At 56.8% G+C, this 10493-nt stretch overlaps 1 protein-coding gene across 1 annotated transcript in view; it reads left to right on the forward strand.

Annotated features, from left to right (window-relative positions):
• Window positions 1–10493, forward strand: part of Cdh13 (cadherin 13) — an 854075-nt gene that overhangs the window by 811076 nt on the left and 32506 nt on the right. The gene's annotated exons all lie outside the window — the stretch shown is intronic.

The following is a 10493-nucleotide window of genomic DNA, read 5'->3' on the forward strand; positions in this document are numbered from 1 at the left end:
GCGCTGGGGCCAGGCCGGCCACACTGAGGTCGGTGGTAGGTGCTGGTTTGCAGAAGAACCTTGTGGGAAGACGGGAATCTGAAGCCCCAGCCTCTGAGGAGGAAGGAGGAGGCTTGAAGGGGCCGGAGGGAGAGGGGCACACCCCCTCTGACCCTGTGAACCTGAGCCGGCCACACCCTCTCGAGCCTCTTTCCTCGTCCCTAAAGTGGTCCTAGCCACCTGCCTAAACAGGGGTGGTTAAGGCCCCATGAACGCTCATGTGTGCAGAGCCAGATGGGGGACCCAACCCAGAGGGGGGTCCTCTGTTTTTAGGGTGATGGTGTCACAGTGGTGTCCTGGAGCCACTTCATGCCAGCCGGCAGGCGCCAAGGTAGTCGCCCCTCTTCCCAACTCCACTTCAGTGACGTCCCTGTCCTGGGATCGGCCACGTGGCAGCACACTGCCACTCTGGGCTTCCGGTCACCCACACGACCAGGCGCAGGGCGCTGCTTCTGCACCTGGCGGTGGGAAAGGAAAGGAGCTGGCTGTGAGGAAAAGTGTCACCGTCCTCCTGAGAATGTGCACCAAGAAGTTCCCTGTGGACAGCGAAGCGTGACAGTCCCCTAGTTTTTATTTAGTGGCGATTGATGCAGTTGTTGATTCTGTCACGCCGCGGCCCCCTGAGGAAGGCCAGGGCCCTAAATCACACGCCTAACAGATGCCACATTTCTGAGCCCCGAGCTGAGCTGTGACCTTCTAGTGTCATAGTAACTGGGGACGGGTGACGTGCATAATGAGGGAGCAGAGCAAGCATTTTAAAATATGGCTGAAGCTGAAAGCAGGTGGACGTGCCAGCCTGAGAGGCCCAGAGCCAAGACCATCCGTCCCCACCTGCCTTAAGGTGCTGAGGGAAGGGTGGGGCCAAAGGGCCGTGATGGGAGGCAGCTCTGGCTGGGGACACGTGACTCGGCCTTCACTGCGGCCCATGACTCACCTGGGCTCCCCTCTGGGTGCCCTTGTTGCACCAGCATATGTGGGTTTGCCCCCAGTTCATAGACCCTGGGGACACACAGGTGGCCTGCACCCTCCGGGCTCCCCTGTCCAGAGGAGAGGCAGAGGCATGAACAGACACTGTCCACATGAAAGTGGCCATGAGAGTGACATTGGAGATGAAGACAAGAGACTGTGGGGACAGCAGAGGAAGGCACTGCTGCAGGGTGAGGGGGGCTCCGTGGCCCAGGGAAGGGACGGGCAGGTGCAGGGAACAACGTCAGCAAGGCTCAGAGGCTGGGCGGAGCTGGAGCTGGAGCTGGACGGGAGGTGGGTCTGTGCAGGGCCCCGAGTGTCCTGCTGGGGATGTCCAGCCTCGATCTGTCCACAGCAGGGACTCCTGAGGGTCTGAACTCAAAGGGTTTAGTCCGAAAGTCAAAGAAAACTCATTCAAACCCAGGGCAGGTCTTAGAGGAGAGGCTGAGAAGCCACGGAGGAGGCCACGTGACTGGACAGGAGGGTCACTGAGAGAACTCAGGTGCGCAGGAGCCGAGGAGCAGAGACGGAGGCGAGAGAAGGTTCAGTGGGCAGCGTGACGTCGAGGGGGGAGGAGACGCAGGGCCATCTCCCGAGGGGGGTGAGGTCCTGACTTCTCAGCACCCCCGTGGAGCTGGCGCACTGGGTTCATGGCTGCTGCTGCCCATCGAGTCTCTGGAGGGAGGGACATTGAGTCCTGAGACTCGGCCCCACCACACCACCAGATCACGAGTGCCAGCCTCAGGCCAGGGGGTCACACCATGAGCCACAGGTGATCCAGGCCCAGGATGGGGCACGCAGTCCTAGTATTCAGGGAGGAGGGTCCTGGGCCAGCCGGCCGCCTGCCTCCACCCCTCTAGCCAGCCAGTGGCACCCAGGCTGGGCAGGGGCTCAGGGACCACCCGTGTGACCAGCTCCTCAGGGACCAGCTCAGGGACCAGCTCCTCTGGCCCACTCCCGGGCTGGGTGCTGGTTCTGCCCACCACCTTCCTGGAGGTGGGCGCCAGGCCCTGCAGGGGGCAGAGAGCAGGCTGTGTCTCTGCAGAGCCCCGCGGGTGGTGTGGTGCTAATCCAGATGAGGAAGTCAGCCTAGAATGTTCTGAAGCCAAGGCAGGAGTTTCCCGCGCAGCCTTGTCAGGAAGTTAAGTGCTGGCCTAACGATGCAGCGTGGCCCAACAGTCAAGCTTGGGAACAGCTTTAACGACTAACTTCTAATGAGAGTTTCAAAACACTAATTTTCCAAAGCAGAAAATCAAGTTCTGCTCATTTATAACCCGTCATCTGCAATGAGACGGAGGATATTTCTTCCTGTGTTGTCAGTTAACGTTCCGAGCAGTCAGAATACAAAGTAGGGGAGCCGGGCCATAAGTCAGCTCTCCGGGCGCTGATGAATGGATGTGGCACGAACCCTGCATTTGCATTGGCTCCAAGGACATAAATCCATTTCTCCCCATCTCCCTCTAAGTCAGAGTGAGCCGCGTATTTATGCAGGCATTCTTTCCCCGCTATTTATTTTTCTCACTTTTAATGGCTGTCTTTTCACTCTGCTTTTACAGTGCATTGTAAAATGTCACATGCCGTGTACAAGAAAAAGACCAGATTTTCAGTTTGCCTCTTCCCATCAGGGATGGTTTTCTAACTTTCTGGCTCATCCGTGAGTAATGACCACTTTGGTAGAAACTATCATTTATTAGACGGGACGTCAGAGACCGTCGCTTAACACGTCCTGCATTGTAGATGAGGAAACCAAGACCCAGTAATAAGGCAGAGGTGCCGAAGGCCACAGGCCAAGCCTGGGACGGTCCAGGGCTGTCTGTCTGAGTGTGGGGCGATGAGGGAGGGCCACAGTGAGGGCCTGTCCACTCCCCAGGCAAACGCCAATCTCGGTCCTTGCTGCCGCAGTCACTGTGACTGGGGAGGAAGACGCTGTCTGGGGACGCTGCAAGGCCTCTGCCAGGCTCAGCGCATGCCCAGCAGCAAACAGGGGGGAGCCGGGTGCTGGTGTTGCTGCCTTGCTGGTTTGGTTTTTGCAGTGTTGGGGCGGAGCCAGGCCTCGTGGGTGCTGAGCATGGGCCCTGCCACTGAGCTACACCCCCACCGACTTCTGTCACATTTGGCCCTCTGCAAGTCAGTCAAAGAATATGCTGAGGATCATCATGGGAAGGGTGTTTGCGTTTTGTCTCATTTTGCTTTGCTTTAATAATCTTGGGAAACCATGGAGAACCCTCTTCCTTGAAGGTATTTTTTAATATATAACAGCATTATTCCAATATAATTTACACAATTATCTCATTTAAGATATGCCACTCCATGGGCTGAGGATGCAGCTCAGCCGGTAGGGTGCTTGCATGCACAGGGCCCTGGGTTCAATCCCCAGCACCACACCACACACACACACACACACACACACACACACACACGCACGCACACACACAAAGCGACTCCATGACTTTCAGAGTCACATGACCACAACCACATTCCCATCACCCTGAAGAGAAGCCCTGTGCCCTACCCATCAGCCCATCTCCCCACTTCTTGCCCTAGATGACCACTAACGCACCTGCTGTCTCTGTGTTTGCCCCACCCTGTCTGGACATTTCACGTGAATGCAGAGCTGCCGTGTGGCCCCTCCTCAGAAATCGTAGCAGAGAGACGCAACACGGGGACAGAATAGCTGCTAGTGTCTGGAAAAGAGGCACGTTCGCCATTCTGGGTTGTTTTTTTCTCAATTTTATGAAATTCCCAAGTGCACGGAAACCTTAACAGCATTTAGCCTGCTGTTAACGGCATTAGACCTGCTGCACCTGCAGGTCTGTCCCGCGATCACCCCCCAATGTGACTTCTCAAAGGAGCCCCTCCAAAACTGAGAGGAAAACACTACATTTGGCAAAATAAAATGTCCACGTTGGAGATTTCAGAAGCCAGGAAAGTCAGAAAATCCAACTCGAGAACTTTAGAAACCCTGAAAGAGAAAATCGTGTTGAAAGGACAAAGAAGGCTCGGAACAGCAATGGGGCAGGGTATTGGGATGTGAGGACTGAGGACCACAGGCTGCAGGGCACCGGCTGGCCACCTCACTCCTCGGCCAGGTAGGGAGGCCTGGAGTGACCGGATGTCTGCAGAGATGGTGACCTCCTGTGCCCACTGCAAACCGTTAGCTTTTCAGAAGGTCTCTGGGGACTCAAGGGAGGATTTCAAATATCCATTTTGACCTTGCCTTTGACCTTGCCTTTGGAGGGAAAACAGAACCAGGGGAGGGAATGTGCCGGGCTGCGTCCCTCCTGTGGCACAAGCTTCTGGATCACGTGTCCATGCAGACGGCCCTGCTCCTCCAAGGAGTGGCTTCACAGCCCCACGTGGGCAGAGAGGTGGCCATGCAAGGGCAGAGGGAACCGGCACTGGGCCCCATGGGCCACAACCATGCCCCTCAGGCCTTGAAGTCCAGCCTTGACCTCAGCATTTAGGCCCCTGGTGCAGACGCCGGAGCTGGGCACAGTTGACTGGCAGTGGCCGTGTGCTCGCGTGCATGTGTGCATGTGCTTGAAGCCTATCCACTCGAGTCCCTTGAAGCGAGGGACAGGACTTGTCACAGTCCAGCAGCTCTGCCAGGACTGTGGGGCAGGGCTGCCCGGGAACACGAATCCACAGGACTTGTCCTAGTTTACCCCTTGCTCACCTGTGTTCACCAGGCCCCAGCAACACCGGCCAGGACAGAAAGTCAAGGCAAGCAGCGTCCAGTGGCTTCAAAGAACTCTGTCCAACGTGTGGGGATGGGGAGGGGACATGTAGCACAGTCTGCTCTTGTACATCTGGGATGAGGTGGGCCTATGAAATGCTAATCTCCGACTGCTGAAGTGGGTTCTGACCAATAACCATGAGACACCTCTGTGATTGGAACTAATATTTATATAGTATTGTCTAAGCTCAGGCTACCACTAAAATGCCACTCTGGGTGGTTTAGACAACAGGAATTTATTTTTCCAAGTTCCAGAGGCTAGAAGTTCAAGATCAAGGTTCAGGCCAGTTCAGTCCCTGGCCAGGGCCCTTCTCTTGCCCACAGCCGCCTCTCACTGTGCCCTCAGAAAGCCTCTCCTCGTGGGCACCAGGGAGAGAGCAGTGGGCAGAGGGGACACTCAGGTCACTCTATGTAAGGACACTGATCCTTCAGCTCAGAGCCCACCCTGTGACCTCGTTTCACCTTGACTGCTTCCCTGGAGGCCGTCCCCAAATGCACACTAGCAACTCAACTAGGAAAGGGGTCGGGGAGATAAACGTGCGGTCCCATGGTGTAAAGTGGGTGCATTATGTGTGTGTGACCTACTGCATAGCCAGATGCAGTCGACAGGTACATTTTACACACTTGCCCCCACACACCTTGAACACACCTCAGAGAATATGCCATCCTAGTAGTAAGTGTGCAGAGCCACGCCGAGTCTGCCTAGAGCAAAACAGAGATGTGGAGATGAAGGAAGACAACTGGTACCATTAGTCTTTTATTTAAAAAAAAAAAAAACAACATTTTATTGCAAGGACTGGGTACGTAGTTCAGTGGTAGAGCACCTGCCTAGGTCCAATCCACAGCACTGCCAACAGTGAATAAATATAAACTTATTGCAAAGGAATACAGGCTCAAGATAGAAATCTTAGAAATTATAATAAGTGAAACTAGCAGAGATGCAAGTCCCAGCAGCCAGAGGCAACTGCTCCCCAGCCCTGGGCCAGCAGCCGGGCCTCCCAGTGAAGGGTGGGCTGGGGCCGGACCACTCCATCACCCACCAGCTGCATGACCTGGAGCCGGCGGCACAGCCCACCGCACCTGTTTCCAACTGTGTAATGGGGTGACAATCCCCACCAGGTGACGTTGTCCAAACAAGCAGGTCCCTGTAAAGCGCTTGGACTCCCTAACACAGCAAGCGCTGGACATATATTACCTGTCCCTCCTGCCCCGCCACGGCTTCCCTTCCAGGGCGTCCCCTTAGCCAGCAGTAGTGCGTGGGTTTGGGACTAGGCACCACGCCCCGCAAAAAAGAAGGGCCTGGCGCATGGGCACAGCACGCGGGGCATCTTGAAGCTGACCTGGTCAGCTGCTGACGTTGGTGAGAAGAGGCAGTGTGCCTGTCCTGAGTTTGCGAGAGGCCCCCCTCTGCCACACACACTGCCGCACCATACAGGGCAGGCTCCGGCCGCCATCTCCACACTCAGGCCTAAACGAGGAGGAGAGGACCCCTCCCGGAGGAGCCGCTGCCCAGTGCTCCCTGCCCTCCTCCCCGCCCATTCCCACGGTACTGGGCACACGGAAGGTGCTCCAAGCACGGGCACTGATGCCCAGAGCCAGCCCTCGGGGCTGGGCGCGCCTGGCTCTCACCCTCTACAGTGGAAGCCACTTCAGCCCTTCACAGCCAGCAGCATCTCCTTCATGGGGCCGGTCCCTCCTGATAAGGACACTGGCCATGTGTGCCCCAGAGCCCTCTCCATGAGAAGCCCAGGCACCCAGGCCCTGGAGAAGGCCGCCGCTGTCCTGCAGCCTGGCAGGAGCCCAGCTCTGCGGATGGCTCAGGGCACGCTGCTGCTGTCCCCACCCCTTGCACTCAGCAGCCTGCCCAGCCTGTCCACTGACCCTCACAGCATAATGCAAGGCTTAGCCATCTGTCTTGCAGGGTCCCGGTGGCAGATGGCCTCATTTATCCACTTCTCGAAAGTGCTCACACCTCTGCTCAGCCTGGTCTGCATGGAGCTCCCAGACCCGGGCACTGGCACGAAGGCCACGGTGTGTCCATTCATCACCCAATAAAAGTCAGCTCCGCGGCAAGTGCACCGGCTGGTGGCCCCCACCCTGGGCCCCTGGCCTCAGCTCTGCTCCCAGTGAGCTTGTGCCTTCGAGATACCCCACCCTGGGAAACTGAGCCCCTGGGCCCAGGCCTCCATGCCACGCCGTGCTACGCCATGCCAATGCCACGCCATGCCACACATGGACGAGAGCTGAACTTGGTGAGCCAGCGGTGCCACCCGAGACTCAGGGGAGGTCCCTGTGGGACATCTAACCTGGCCAGGCAGCGTGGGCAGGAGGAGGCTTGAAGGGCGGTAATGAAATTGAGAAAAATGCCAACGATAATGAATAAGGAGAGCCACCGTGTGGGTGTGGCACTGAAGCACTGACTCCGCAGGGTCACCAAGGCTGAGAAGGGGAGTCCACGTTGTCACCTAGAGCTAGGGGTCCCTGGTTTGGGGCAGTTTCTGAGGTTTCAGACTGTTATTGAAAAGGGCCACCTATTTAGACTTTTTAGAGCCCCAGCGTCCTGGGACATTGTGAAGTCCATGATTTCATACATTGGATCTGTTTTTCTGAATGTTCCTGTTTTTCTTTGTGATCAACTTGGCTAAAGCAATAGTGAGATGACCCTTTAAAGACGTGGATACAGCATCCCTGTGAACACTCCTGTGTTCATATAGGTCTCAAAGATGGGGAGAGCAGTAGTGGGACAGGGCAGGGTAGGGGACAAGAGCTGGTCACAGCGCAGCGCCCATTGCAGCCTCGGCAGGCAGACCTGCAGCTCTAACAAGGACACAGGCCTCCAACACAGGCCAGGCGTGCCCGTCACCTTGCAGGTGGGAGCAGCCTCGGTTTGCTAGAGCAGAGGGTAACAGGTTTGCAAGAGCTGGTGTCCAGGCAATGACAGGTCCCCTGGCTGGCCCAGGAGGCTCCGTGCACAACTGCTGGCAGGTCAGAGAGTGTGGGCACCAGAACAGGGATCTCGGGCATAGTTCTGGGGCACAGCCCTGGTCCTGCTGTGTGTGCAGAGGATGACCACGGGGCAGTATGGCTGTTGGTAATCACCCTCAAATCTCCGTTATTACTACTGGACACAAATTCCCTGACACCCGTGTCACGCCTACTGGTTCACCCTGTGGCTAGTCCCCAGGTGTGTCCCTGAAGTCGTGATGGGAGCCTGCCAATGAGAGAACCGTCTAAGCCAACGTCATCTGAGAATCTAGCGAGGAGGCGGTCACACGTGGGTGCTGACTACGTTAACCTCCTCAAGCTGTATGACTTATAGACAGAAACGTGGCTCTAACGGAGTGTAGATTCTTTTTTTTTTCCTCCAAAACATTTCCATTCTGCGGATTCCAGTCCCATGCTCCTGGGTTGTCGCTGCTAAAGAAAGCCTGGCCGAGCGCTGCCCCTGCTCACAGCATGGCGCTTCTCACGCTTTGGTGACAGAACTGCCCGGAAATCCCGTGAAAATAAAAAGGGTCCCTCCTACTTCAACAACTTCAGTAACTCCAACACAAGCCAAAACTGGAACTGATGGTGTAGAACGATGCCCAGCCCCCAGGGCCTAATCTAAACACAGACAAAAATCAAGGTGTCCTGTGCACAGAGATCCACGTTGGAACCACATTCCCGCTGCTTTAAAGTGACAAAACATGGGCAAGGTATTGGACCACTGGGAACCTTTGTTTCCTCATCTGCAAAATGAGGGTGATCCCCTCTACCACCTGGGGCCATGGACACTACATGCCATGATGTGCATCCATCTGCGGGGCCTCCAAGATGCCCAGTTCGGGAGGGGGGGCGTCCAGCCGTAAATATCACTGAAAGTCGATGCTAAAAACAGAAAGGCGCTCAGAGCACAGGATTCATGTGGAGAAGACGGAATCCACGGTTATCACAAGTGCACCCGGATGACCTGTGTGAAATGACCAACGATAATTCCACTTCCCTGATGGAGTGTGCCTTCCTGACCATGGGAACTGCACACCCCGCCCAGGCTCCGTGCCTGGCACAGCACTGACACTAAAAGTGTCTCCGCAGAGCGAGGGTGGGGACGGCAGGCACCAGGAGAGCGCGCCGCGACACCTCCCCAGGGACGGGAGCCGCCGACAGGTTAATGGGGCTCCTCGCTGGAGGCGGAGGAGGACGCGAGTCCTTTTCTTCTTTGACTCATCTGCACTGTCTGAGTTGTCTGCAGGGACCGCACCGTGTTTGTCAGGTGACCGTGAGAGGGGCCGAGCCCACGGAGCACATCCCACCAGGACTTCCAGCTTCCTGGGGTTTCCAGATGGCCCGGGAATGAGGAGGGTGGGGAGGATCGGGAGCAGACTGGTTTCTGAAGAGCAGCAGAATGTCTTCTCACCAGTTCATTGTTTCAACTGTGGACAGTGCGGGAAAGAGTCCACAGAGCAGGCTGGGACCACGGTCCCCAGGATGGCCCTGGGCTGGCTAGCAGGGTGGCATCGGAGCTTGAATATGGGGGCTCCCGCTGTCCCGGCAGACAGGAGGGGCTCTCTGTGCGCCCCCCGCTCCTGGCAGCCTGCCCTGCTGCGGCTCTGGATGAGGAGCTGCAGGGGGCTCAGGTCTGCCTAAGCCCTCCCCGATCCCGCGTCAGCCAGCGTCTGTCCATGGTCACCTCTGAGAACGGCTCCAGCCCAGGGAAACCCACGCTCCCCTCTCCTGACACGTTCACCTCTGTCCAAGATGCCCGAGGGCCAAGGGCCCCGTCCTTTCCTGCGGCTCCCCTTCCGGGTAGGCCTGCCACGGCACAGCCGCTCCGGCCAGAAACTGCACCTGGGGGGTTCAGTCTTATGCTGTGACAGGGACGTCACTAACGGCCTTGAAGGTCCAGATACAAGCAGTTGTGTGTGTTGGATGAAGCCTGAATTGAGGTGCCGAGTCAAGGGTTCAGTGCGTCTGTGACCCTGGTGGAGGTGGCCATTCCCTGCCACCAGGGGTTAATGAAAAGGGCTTGTGGTCGGCAGAATGGCAGCCCCCAACGATGTCCATGTCCCAATCCCAGAACCCGTGGGTATGTTTGTGACTTGGCAAAGGAGACTTGGAGTGTGTGATTAAGGTTCAGGCTCCTGAGATCAAAATGTTATCCTGGATTTTCTGGGTGGGCTCAGTCTAACCAGGAGCCAGCTGTGGCCAGTGTGGCTGGCCTTGAAGGGGGACGGAGGGGCCACAGGCCAGGGACGTGAGCTGCCTGCAGAACAAGAAAGGCAAGGAAAGAGGCTGTCCTGTGCCCTCCAGAGGAACACAGGGCCCCCACCCCTGGACCTCAGCCCTGCGAGGCCTCCACATGAGGACAGGGAACCTGTATGGCCTGGGCCACGGACACAGAGTCACTGGGCTACAGTGACAGGAGGAATCCATCAGGCCAAGACTGTGCTTCCGACTGTGGGACTTTGAGAGGCAGAAAATGGTAAGCAAAGGGTAGCTGTCAGCTGAGATCCTGTCACGCGGTGTGAGGGGGAGTCCTGCGTCGGGCACCGCCCGCCATCCCGCTGCTGTGGGCTCGCTGTGCGCATCCGTGGCTGTGGGAGCTCCTCTACATCTGGGGGGTGATCCTTCGTTTCCCCCCTTCCTGTATCTCCTTCTAAGACTTTTTGTAAGTTTTGCTTTTTAAATTCATCTGGAATTTAGTTTTGGAACTGAGATCAGAAAGATATCCAACTTCTTTATTCTCCAACGGGCTAAAATGAGTTAACAC

Source organism: Ictidomys tridecemlineatus, chromosome 15, assembly GCF_052094955.1.
Source record: "Ictidomys tridecemlineatus isolate mIctTri1 chromosome 15, mIctTri1.hap1, whole genome shotgun sequence".
NCBI lineage: Eukaryota > Metazoa > Chordata > Mammalia > Rodentia > Sciuridae > Ictidomys > Ictidomys tridecemlineatus.